Source organism: Bubalus kerabau, chromosome 15, assembly GCF_029407905.1.
Source record: "Bubalus kerabau isolate K-KA32 ecotype Philippines breed swamp buffalo chromosome 15, PCC_UOA_SB_1v2, whole genome shotgun sequence".
Lineage (NCBI taxonomy): Eukaryota > Metazoa > Chordata > Mammalia > Artiodactyla > Bovidae > Bubalus > Bubalus kerabau.
The window spans coordinates 43,023,189-43,033,577 of NC_073638.1; positions in this window are offsets into that span (position 1 = coordinate 43,023,189).

Genomic DNA, 10,389 nt, shown 5'->3' on the forward strand with positions numbered 1-10,389 from the left:
TTGGCCTAGGGATTAGCACAATTCTGGGAAATGTTTGGGATTTTAGGCTCATTCAGTTAACCCATAATCAATTTTTGAGTACTTTCTATTTTCTTTGTGCTGAGTCAGAAATAGTGAAATACCCACCCAGGATCTGACCAGGACACAGATCCTGCTCTTTAGCTGCTCAGGGTGCAGTAAAGGAGATAAAGCATGAATTTGATGGCTGTAATTGAAGGAAGAAAGTGATACATGCCACGAGAGAGATAACCAAAGAATAATCATCATTTATATTTGAATGGGGCTTTCTGAAGTCAGTTTCCTTATATTATCTCACTTGCTCCTTGACACAACTTGTGGGGGACATCTGCCATGATTCTTATTCAGCACCGTTTCCCCCTCTGGGTTAAGTGTACCCTAACCTCTCAGGGAAGAAACTCCACCCACCCGCTCTGATCCTGTGTCCTACTCCCAGGCCTGCACCCAGGGTCTGAGGTAGAACAAGTTTCCTGGGCCCCAGCCAATCCAAGCATGGAGTTCCCCTAGCCATTAGTGACCACCTCAGGGACGGGCACATCACTCACTGAGGGCAATGAAAATTCAATTGGGATTTCTTTGGTTTTGGTCACGCTGCAAGCTTTGTGGGATCTTAGTCCCTTGACCAGGGATCCAACCCGGGCCTCAGCAGTGAAAGCACAGGGTCCTAACCCACTGGTCATCCAGGGAAACTCCTAGTTAGGACTTTTGAGAAAGAGATTCCAAATGAGTCTGCTAGATTTAGAGCACAAAGACTGTGTGTGCTGGGACTGCTGCCACTCTTTGAACCTAAGCCTGAAGGTGACAGAGCAAAAAGCAGAACTGAAAGGAGAGATACCAACTCTTGATCATATCATTTGAGCCTGGACTTCACCCCTGCCTGAAGCCATCTCTGCCCCTCAACTTTTCACCTGTACAAACCAATAAATATTGTTTCATCAGAAGCCAATTTGGGTTGGGTTTTTCTGTCACTCAAAAGCAAAAGAGTCACAAAAGAAACTTTAACTCCATGGGGTAAATATTTGTACCTCCGTTTTATATAAGAAAAATTTAAGAATTTCCCTAGTGGGCCAGTGGCTAAGACTCTGCACTCCCAAGGCAAGGGGCCCAGGTTCAATCCCTGGCCAGGGAACTAGATCCTACATGCCACAACTAAGAGTTTGTATGCTATAATTAAAGATCCCGCATGCCACAACTATGACCCGGCACAAGCTAAGTAAACAAATATTAAAAAAAAAGAAAGAAAGAAAGAAGAATTGAGGCTCAGATCGCTAAAGAGTAGAAGAACCAGGTCCCGATATCAATTCACAGATTCAGTCCTTCATACCATAGCTGCTTCCCTCAGTGACAGAAACTCAGAGGAAGCACAGGTAACTTGAGGCTGGAAAGATCAGCCAGTCTTTGCAGGAGCACCAGCTGAGCCAGACTTTGAAACGCAGCTTGGATTTGGCCTGAAGTGATGGGGCAGTATTCTGAGTAGTGGGAGGAGGTTCATGAGGGAGGGGACATATATATACTAATGGCTGATTCACGTTGCTGTACAGCAGAAACCAACACAACACTGTAAAGCAATTATTCTCCAATTAAAAAAAAATGTGTTTAAGTATTTTGGGTGAGGAGTATGTGAGAAAATTCAGGGGCACTTGGAAAATAACAGGTACTTGGGTGTATCCAAAGACTGGGTGTATAAGAGAAGATAATAAGAAGTGGAGTTAGGAACATACTTAGGATCAGAATATTTGGGGAAGAATCTATAAAAATACTGAATCACTATGCTGTACACCTGAAACTAATTAATATTGTAAATCAACTACACTTCAATTTTTAAAAATGTTTGGGGAACTTGACCTCTATCCTGAAGGTCAGAAATTTCCAAACACCACTGTATTAAACATTGGCTTTAATTGACCAAAACTCAATTTTCACCAGCTTAGTTGTACTAGATCTTAAAGATGAGCTCTACTGACACAGGAAATAAGACTCAAAAGAACCCAGTGAGGAGAAAGAGTTAAATACTTGGCTTTGTATTGCAAAACAGTGTCTGGAAACCAAGACAGGCTGACGGAACTGAAGCAGAACTCACTGCTCACACAAAGAAAAATGCTGGATAGTTTTTTCTTAAGATGTATCTGACATTGAAAGCGAGAAAGGGAAATTCTCAGGGGCCAGAAATCAATAGGAACCCAAAGCCATCATAGTAAGCAGAATGCAAAGCTGAGACAGGATAGGTCTTAGGGATTAGGGGTGAGATTTTAATGTTGCTATGGCAGCAGAAGATGAGTGAGGCCTTGAGGGCTGACAAGACCTGAAATGGGAATAAAAGTCCTATCTACTCCCTACAGAAGGATAGAAAAACTCTGCTTACTACCCTGGGGAAGGAGCAAGAACATTCACCACTGGCCTGGGTCACAGGCAGAAAAGGAATCACCAGGGATAATTTGGGACCCCAGGCCTGCCTGTTCTGCACCAGTGTGGGACCCAAATTCACATTATCCATCAGGTTCAGGTGACAAATACTAAGCAAAATACAAATAAATTCAACCCTAGACATCATGGTAAAATTGAAGAACATCAAAAGTAAGAGACAAAATTTAAAAACAATCTATGGAAAAAGACAGAATACCTACAGAAGTTGAATAGGCTTTAGCCAGGCCATCATCAACAACAATAAATGGCAGAAGACAAAGGAATATCTTAAAACCGCTGATCTATTGAGATGCTAAAAGGCAATGATAATGAGAACAGGAGAATGTTGGGTAGCCAAGCAGAGAAGGATGTTTTGAGAACAGAGCAAGTAGTTACATCAAAGCTGCCAAATAGTCAGGTACCATCGGGACAGAGAAACATACATTGCATTTGGCAACCTGGACATCATCATCAGTGGCTTTGACTTAGTGGGAAAAGTAGCAGGATGGGGGACAGAAAGCAGGTGTGAGGAGACCAAATTCAACACAAGGAAGTGAGTTTTTATCTCCCCAAACCCCCTTACTTCAAACATATAGCCAGCCATGACATTTAAAAATATAAAAATGGTTTTTTAAAAAAAAGATATAGCTGGGGACTTCCCTGGTGGTCCAGTGGTTAAGACTGCATACTCCCAAGGCAGGGGGCTCAGATTCCATCCCTGGTCAGGGAACTAGACCCCACATACCACAACTAAAGCCCACGTACCACAACCTAAGATCTTGCATGCCGTAACTAAGACCCAGTGCAGCCAAATAAATTAAAAGTAAAAAAGATATAGCTGTATCCTCACATATGTCCATGAGCCAGAAATGAAACAGAAACACAGTAAGGTCAGTGGGGCCCATGTCTCAGGCTTATGGGCTCCAAGTCTGGAAGCTGGACATTGGCAGTTGGGTACACATTCAGTGACTATGGGGATCAAGAGCTCCCTTTAATGGGGGGACTGAAACTCATGGCTTGATACCAGAGGCTTATGTCTGCTCCAATGCTTGTGAAAAGAACCTGAATAAAACAGTGGGACTCTGGCTTTATTAGTGTCTGGGGAGTTGAGGGCACCTTGCTTGATCATCAAGTCATCTCCTGGCCCTTGACCAGATGTGACATTCCTAACCTCTGGGGATGGAGGATCACAATTCTCCTGGCTCTATCTAGGTTGAGGGCCAGAGGGCCAGACAGTGGCATCTTGAGAAGGGAATGAGAGGAAAGTCAGAAAAAGAGAGAAATCAAACAAAAACAAATATTCTCTTACTCAAACTATAATTCCAAAACATATGAAAGAACCTACTTGGTGAGAGGGAGATGGCCTTTGAAATTAACCATCAGATCAGAAATTTTCTCAAATTTCCACTGGAAATTTGTGAAAGAGTGTAAAGAGACTTTAAAATAGGATGTTGAAAATGTTCAGAGATGAATGCACACCTTCCATTTCAAGAGGAAATTATTAGGCAAAAACAGACTGAAATGAAACAATATGAACAATAACCAATCAGAAATCCTTGAAATGAAAAATACCCTCATTGAAATCTAAAAGTCACCAATGGGGCAATTCCCAATCTTTAGGACACTGTACTTTCACTGCGGAGAGCCCGGGTTCAATCCCTGATTAAGATCTGATCCTGCAAGCCACTCAGTGCAGCCAAAGATAAAAAGCTTAAAAAGGCCGTAACAGGAGAAACTCAAGATTGAACACATTCAGAGAGTGAATTAGAGAATTGCAAGAGAGAATGCAGGAGCTCACTTACAGTATAATATGAGGTGAATGGAAAGTAACCATAGTTAAAACATGGAGAACAGATTCAAGGGTTGAAATATTCATATAATAAGAGTTCCAGAGAAAGAGAATTGAAAGAAATAGCAGAAAGAGCAATATTTGAAAAGCACTGAGTATTTTTTTTCCAGAATTGAAGATTCAAGTCTTAGGAATGAAAGAAATTTATTTATTTATTTTTAGTCAAAGCTAGCAGGATGCTTAGTTCTAGCATGTGAACCCTTCGATGCAGCATGTGGGATCTAGTCCCCTGACCAGGGATCAAACCCAGGCCCTCTGCATCGACAGCGCCAAGTCTTAGCCACTGGACCATCAGTGAAGTCCCTGAAAGAAATTTAGACTCAACCAAATTATTAGGAGTGTTAGGGGAGCTGAATCTCAGCATATAAAAACTAACAAATTCTTACCCCTCATAGGCCCTTCCTAATGAACTACTGTATTTTGATTCTAACATGCACATTTGTTCACATTTTAACATCTCTGAAGTCACGATGCATATTACAATCAACTGGCAACTTTTAGTTTTGTTTCCCCATTTTAAAAAATCCTAGATTTTTATTTCCTTTAGTCTTCTATGTCCTTATCCTAATGTATCTTCAAACATTCCATCAGCTGTGTGAATCTCCTTTCAAGCATACTTTTTCCCTTTAGGTATGCTATCTATCCCATCTCCTTGAAATCTTCCCTGGAGCCTTCTGACTGGTTCCAGTGTGAGCTGGTTGTCCTCTAAGCCCGCAGCATCATCGTCATCTTGGCTTTTTCATTCACCATTGTTTTGGGGACTTCCTTTCCCTCTCTTTCGTGATAAAGACCTAGTCCCCTAGTTCCCATTCTTCCTCCCTTTTGGTTTATCCCCTTGTTTTCCTGGAGCAAATTCTCCTGTTATGTCCCAAGAGTGCATTGGGAGCAACATTTTTTGAGACTTTGCATGTCTGAAGAATTTTTTCTACCGTCACTTGATAGCTTGGTAGGGTTAGAATTCTACGTAAAAAAAAATTTTTTTTCTCAGTATTTGGAGGCATTTTTCCATTGCCTCCTAGCTTTCCATGAGAAAGGTGAGAATTCCAATGTCTTATCTTTAAGGCTTTGTAGAAAATGGTTCTTTCTCCCTGAAAGGTTTTAGGAACACCTCCTTGTCCACACTGTTCTGAAATTTCTCCACGGAGTACTGATTTTGATTCACTCTTCTAGACTTTCAGTGGACTCTTTCATATGTTATGATGGGACCTTCATCCCAGGTCCAAGTCTTAGGGAGTCCAAAGCCTAATCTCCTGTTGCCATAACGACATGAAATCCCATCCTTAGTGCCTGAGACCCATCCTGTCCCAGCTCTGAATTCTGCTCAGCATACTAGCTTTGGGCTGCATTTTGATTTCTGCCTCCTGGAAATTTCCCTTTCTTGCTTTCAAGCTGCCTTGGTGAAATCCTGTCTCATGGTCTTAAAATACCATCTATACCCTGAAACAACTTGAAAATTATATATCCACAACAGACCTCTCCAAACCTGCATATTCAGCTGTTTCTTGATGTCTCACTTGTATGTCCAACAGAAATCTCAAGCTTAAAATTCCAAATTGGAATAACTAACAGTTCTACTAACCCTGCCCCTCCCCTAGTCTTCTGCTTCTCAGTAAATAACATTCTTCCAGGTGCTCAATTTGAAAACCTGAGTCACCCTGAACTGTCTGTCTCACACCTGCATACAACGCCACCAGCAAATCCTCTCAACTCTACTTTCAGAACACATCCAGAAACCAATGAATTCCTCCCGTCTCCATTGCTAACACCTAGGTCCAAACCACCATGTCGTCTTGCCTCAATTACTGAAATAGCTTTCAATTCAGTGGTGTTGGACTTTCACTTTGGTGCCCTCAGTGAATTTCAGCTCCTATATTCATGTCCTTGAATGGTTCCTCCCTTCAAATCAAAGTTGGCCCTGTACCTGCTTTAAATAAAGAGAATGTGGCAAAACTGATGCTGAGCCAAAGTCTTTAGAAGGCCTGCCAGCTTTTACTCCTACACTTCGGGAAGCCCTGCACCGCCACGTAAGAAGTCTGGCCACCCTGTTAGAGAGGCCGCATGAAAAGAGGGACAGGCTACCAGACCATCTGGAGGTGAACCAAGGAATCCAGCCAACAGCAGGAGCCAAGCTGCCCAGACCTGCGGCCCCAAGTGCGTTGCAGTCAGGACCCTGACTGTTTGTGAACACATGTGAGTGAAGGAGCCACATGGGACATTTCAGGCCCAGCAGAGATTGGTAGTCCTGCTGTGTTTTGGCCAAATTCCTGACCCACAGAACCATGAGTGACAGTAAAAGTTTGTTACTTCAGTCTCTAAGTGATGGGTGGTTTATTTTGCCCCACGTACAACCTAAAGTCTAGCATCCCTGCTTCCTCCTTCACAAGGCACCCCTCCCCGCCCCTTCAGCTGTTCTCCACACAACAGCAGGAGAGATCCATCCAAAATCTAAACGAGGCCCTGTCACTCCTCTGCTCAGAATCCTCCAGTGCCTCTCATCTCACTCAGAGTAGAAACAAAATCTTTAAAACAGTCTACAAGGTCTCAGAGGGTGGCAGACTAGGGCCAGTGGGCCAAACCCTTGTACTACAGAAAAAAAAGACCTCGACACTTTTTAAAGGTTGTTTAACATGTTTAAAGGATAAATATGTGATAGAAACCACATGTGGCCTGCAAAGCTTCATATATTTACTATCTGGCTCTTTACGGGAAAGTCTGCCAAGCCCTGCCTGTCACAGTCCGGCTCCTTGATGACTCTTGGTTTCTCCCTTTGCTCATCTAGCTCCAGGCCAACTCCTTGATAAGTCTGTAGTTTCTTGCAGTTACTCCACAGCCAGGCATGCTCACACCCTGAGGCCTTTGCGCCCGCTCTCTCCTTCCATCCTTTTCTTCCCCAGCTAACTCTTCTACCTTCCTCAGGTCTTTACTCAAATGACCTTCTCAGAGGGGCCCTTTCTGACCATGTTATTTAAAGTTACAATCCCCCTGCATACACGCCCTAACTCTCTCAGCTTTATTTTCCCTTATATCACATATCACCAACATATACTTTTATCTTTTTGTTGTCATTGCTAATTTCTTATATTCTCCAGAAGAAGAGTAAACAGCACATGGACAGAAACCCCTGCTTTTCACTGATACATTCTCTGGTGCACTGTCGGTACTCAATATAAATTTCATGAATGCCCTTATGAGTCACAAAAACCACCACTGTCTTCTGTTTTCTGTGTAGCACTTGCGCTAAATGCCATATTTAGGGGTTTACCCACCAACTCATGACAGTGGGAACTGCAGAACAAAGCTTAACAGATATCAACTATCCAATGTAATATTTTAATCAATAAATACACCTCCCATGCACCTTTCAAAAGAAGGAATGGGGATTGAGGAGGTAGAAACACTGTAAGTTGACAATCTTCTTAAGAATTCTTGCTGTGAATAGAAATGGAGAAACGGGATGACTGAGAGAGTAAATATGATCTCAGTTTAGTTCAGTTCAGTTCAGTCACTCAGTCGTGTCCAACTCTTTGCAACCCCATGAATCGCAGCACGCCAGGCCTCCCTGTCCATCACCATCTCCCGGAGTTCACTCAAACTCATGTCCATCAAGTCGGTGATGCCATCCAGCCATCTCATCCTCTGTCGTCCCTTTTTCCTCCTGCCCCCAATCCCTCCCAGCATCAGAGTCTTTTCCAATGAGTCAACTCTTCTCATGAAGTAGCCAAAGTACTGGAGTTTCAGCTTTAGCATCAGTCCTTCCAAATCTGATCTCCTTTAGAATGGACTGGTTGGATCTCCTTGCAGTCCAAGGGAGATGCAAGAGTCTTCTCAAGAGTCTTCTCCAACACCACAGTTCAAAAGTATCAATTCTTCGGTGCTCAGCTTTCTTCACAGTTCAACTCTTATGAATGCTTTGGAAAAACCATAGCCTTAACTAGACAGACCTTTGTTGGCAAAGTAATGTCTCTGCTTTTCAATATACTATCTAGGTTGGTCATAGCTTTTCTTCCAAGGAGTAAGCGTGATGGAATTCCAGTAGAGCTATTTCAAATCCTGAAAGATGATGCTATGAAAGTGCTACACTCAATATGCCAGCAAATTTGGAAAACTCAGCAGTGGCCACAGGACTGGACAAGGTCAGTTTTCATTCCAATCCCAAAGAAAGGCAATGCCAAAGAATGCTCAAACTACTGCACAATTGCACTTATCTCACACGTTAGTAAAGTAATGCTCAAAATTCTCCAAGCCAGGCTTCAGCAATACGTGAACCGTGAACTTCCAGATGCTCAGGCTGGTTTTAGAAAAGGCAGAGGAACCAGAGATCAAATTGCCAACATCCGCTGGATCATCGAAAAAGCAAGAGAGTTCCAGAAAACCAACTATTTCTGCTTTATTGACTATGCCAAAGCCTTTGATTGTGTGCATCACAATAAACTGTGGAAAATTCTGAAAGAGATGGGAATACCAGACCACCTGACCTGCCTCTTGAGAAACCTGTATGCAGGTCAGGATTGAACAGTTAGAACTAGACATGGAACAACAGACTGATTCCAAATAGGAAAAGGAGTACGTCAAGGCTGTATATTGTCACCCTGCTTATTTAACTTCTATGCAGAGTACATCATGAGAAACGCTGGGCTGGAAGAAGCACAAGCTGGAATCAAGATTGTTGGGAGAAATATCAATAACCTCAGATATGCAGATGACACCACTTATGGCAGAAAGTGAAGAGGATCTAAAAAGCCTCTTGATGAAAGTGAAAGTGGAGAGTGAAAAAGTTGGCTTAAAGCTCAACATTCAGAAAACAAAGATCATGGCATCTGGTCCCATCACTTCATGGGAAATAGATGGGGAAACAGTGGAAACAGTGTCAGACTTTATTTTTTGGGGCTCCAAAATCACTGCAGATGGTGACTGCAGCCATGAAATTAAATATGATCTAGGGAGAGTTAAAAATGGGGATACGAGGCATAATCAGATTAACACAATCAGTAGCACAGTAGAAAGTTCAGTTCAGTTCAGTCGCTCAGTCATGTCAGACCCTTTGCAACCCCATGGACCGCAGCATAGGAGAAAGGAGGGGATTAAAGAAGTAGAGTTCTTGGTGAGATGAGCGCAACAAGATGTAGAGCATGGAGAAGAGGTTGACTGATTATGGGCAAGATCTATCTTTTGTAGAACAGAACAGAAGAAGGAGCAGACTGCAGCAGAGCTAAAGCCTCGTGGATGGGAAGACGAGGGAGTTCACATCTCCTGGCTTCACCTTCGTGAATGAAGTGTGGGACGTGAGGCTATCAGCTGAAACTAAGGGGTGAGCAGGATACTGGAAGTTTGAGAAGAGAGAAAAGTTAGAGACCTTACTAGAGAAATGTAAAAGGACAGCCAGGCAGTTGTTGAGGGACCATCTGGAGTCTTTAATCACATATTTAAACAAAAGCAGTCAGACCAATTGGTGATTTCTCTTAAGCAATATCCAGCTAGTTGGTTGCAGGTACAGAAAAGACAATTGTTGTTGTTCAATCGCTAAGCTGGTCTGACTCTTTGCGACCCCATGGACTCCAGCATGCCAGGCTTCCCTGTCCTTCACTATCTCCTGGAGCTTGCCTAAGTTCATGTCCATTGAGTCAGTGAAGCCATCAACCATCTCATCCTCTGTTGACCCCTTCTCCTGCCCTCAATCTTTCCCAGCATCAGGATCCCTTCAAATGAGTTGGCAATTTGCATCAGGTAGCCAAAGTATTGGAGCTTCAGCTTCAGCATCAGTCTTTCCAATGAATATTCAGGATTGGTTTCCTTTAGGATTGACTAGTTTGATCTCCTTGCTGTCCAAGGGACTCTCAAGAGTCCCAAACTCATGTCCATTAAGTCAGTGATGCCATCCAACCATCTCATCCTCTGTCATCCCCTTCTCCTCCTGTCCTCAATCTGTTGAGTTCAATCAGAGTGATCATAGTAAGGCAGGGGTTATGATTGTGTGGTCTTCAGACCAGGAGCATCAGAATTATTGAAAACTGGTAAGAAATGTAAAGTCTCAGTCTTCATTCCAGATGTCCTAAATCAGAAACTCAGAAGGTAGACCCAGCAGTTTGTGTTTTAACAAGCCCTTCAGGTGACCCTGATGC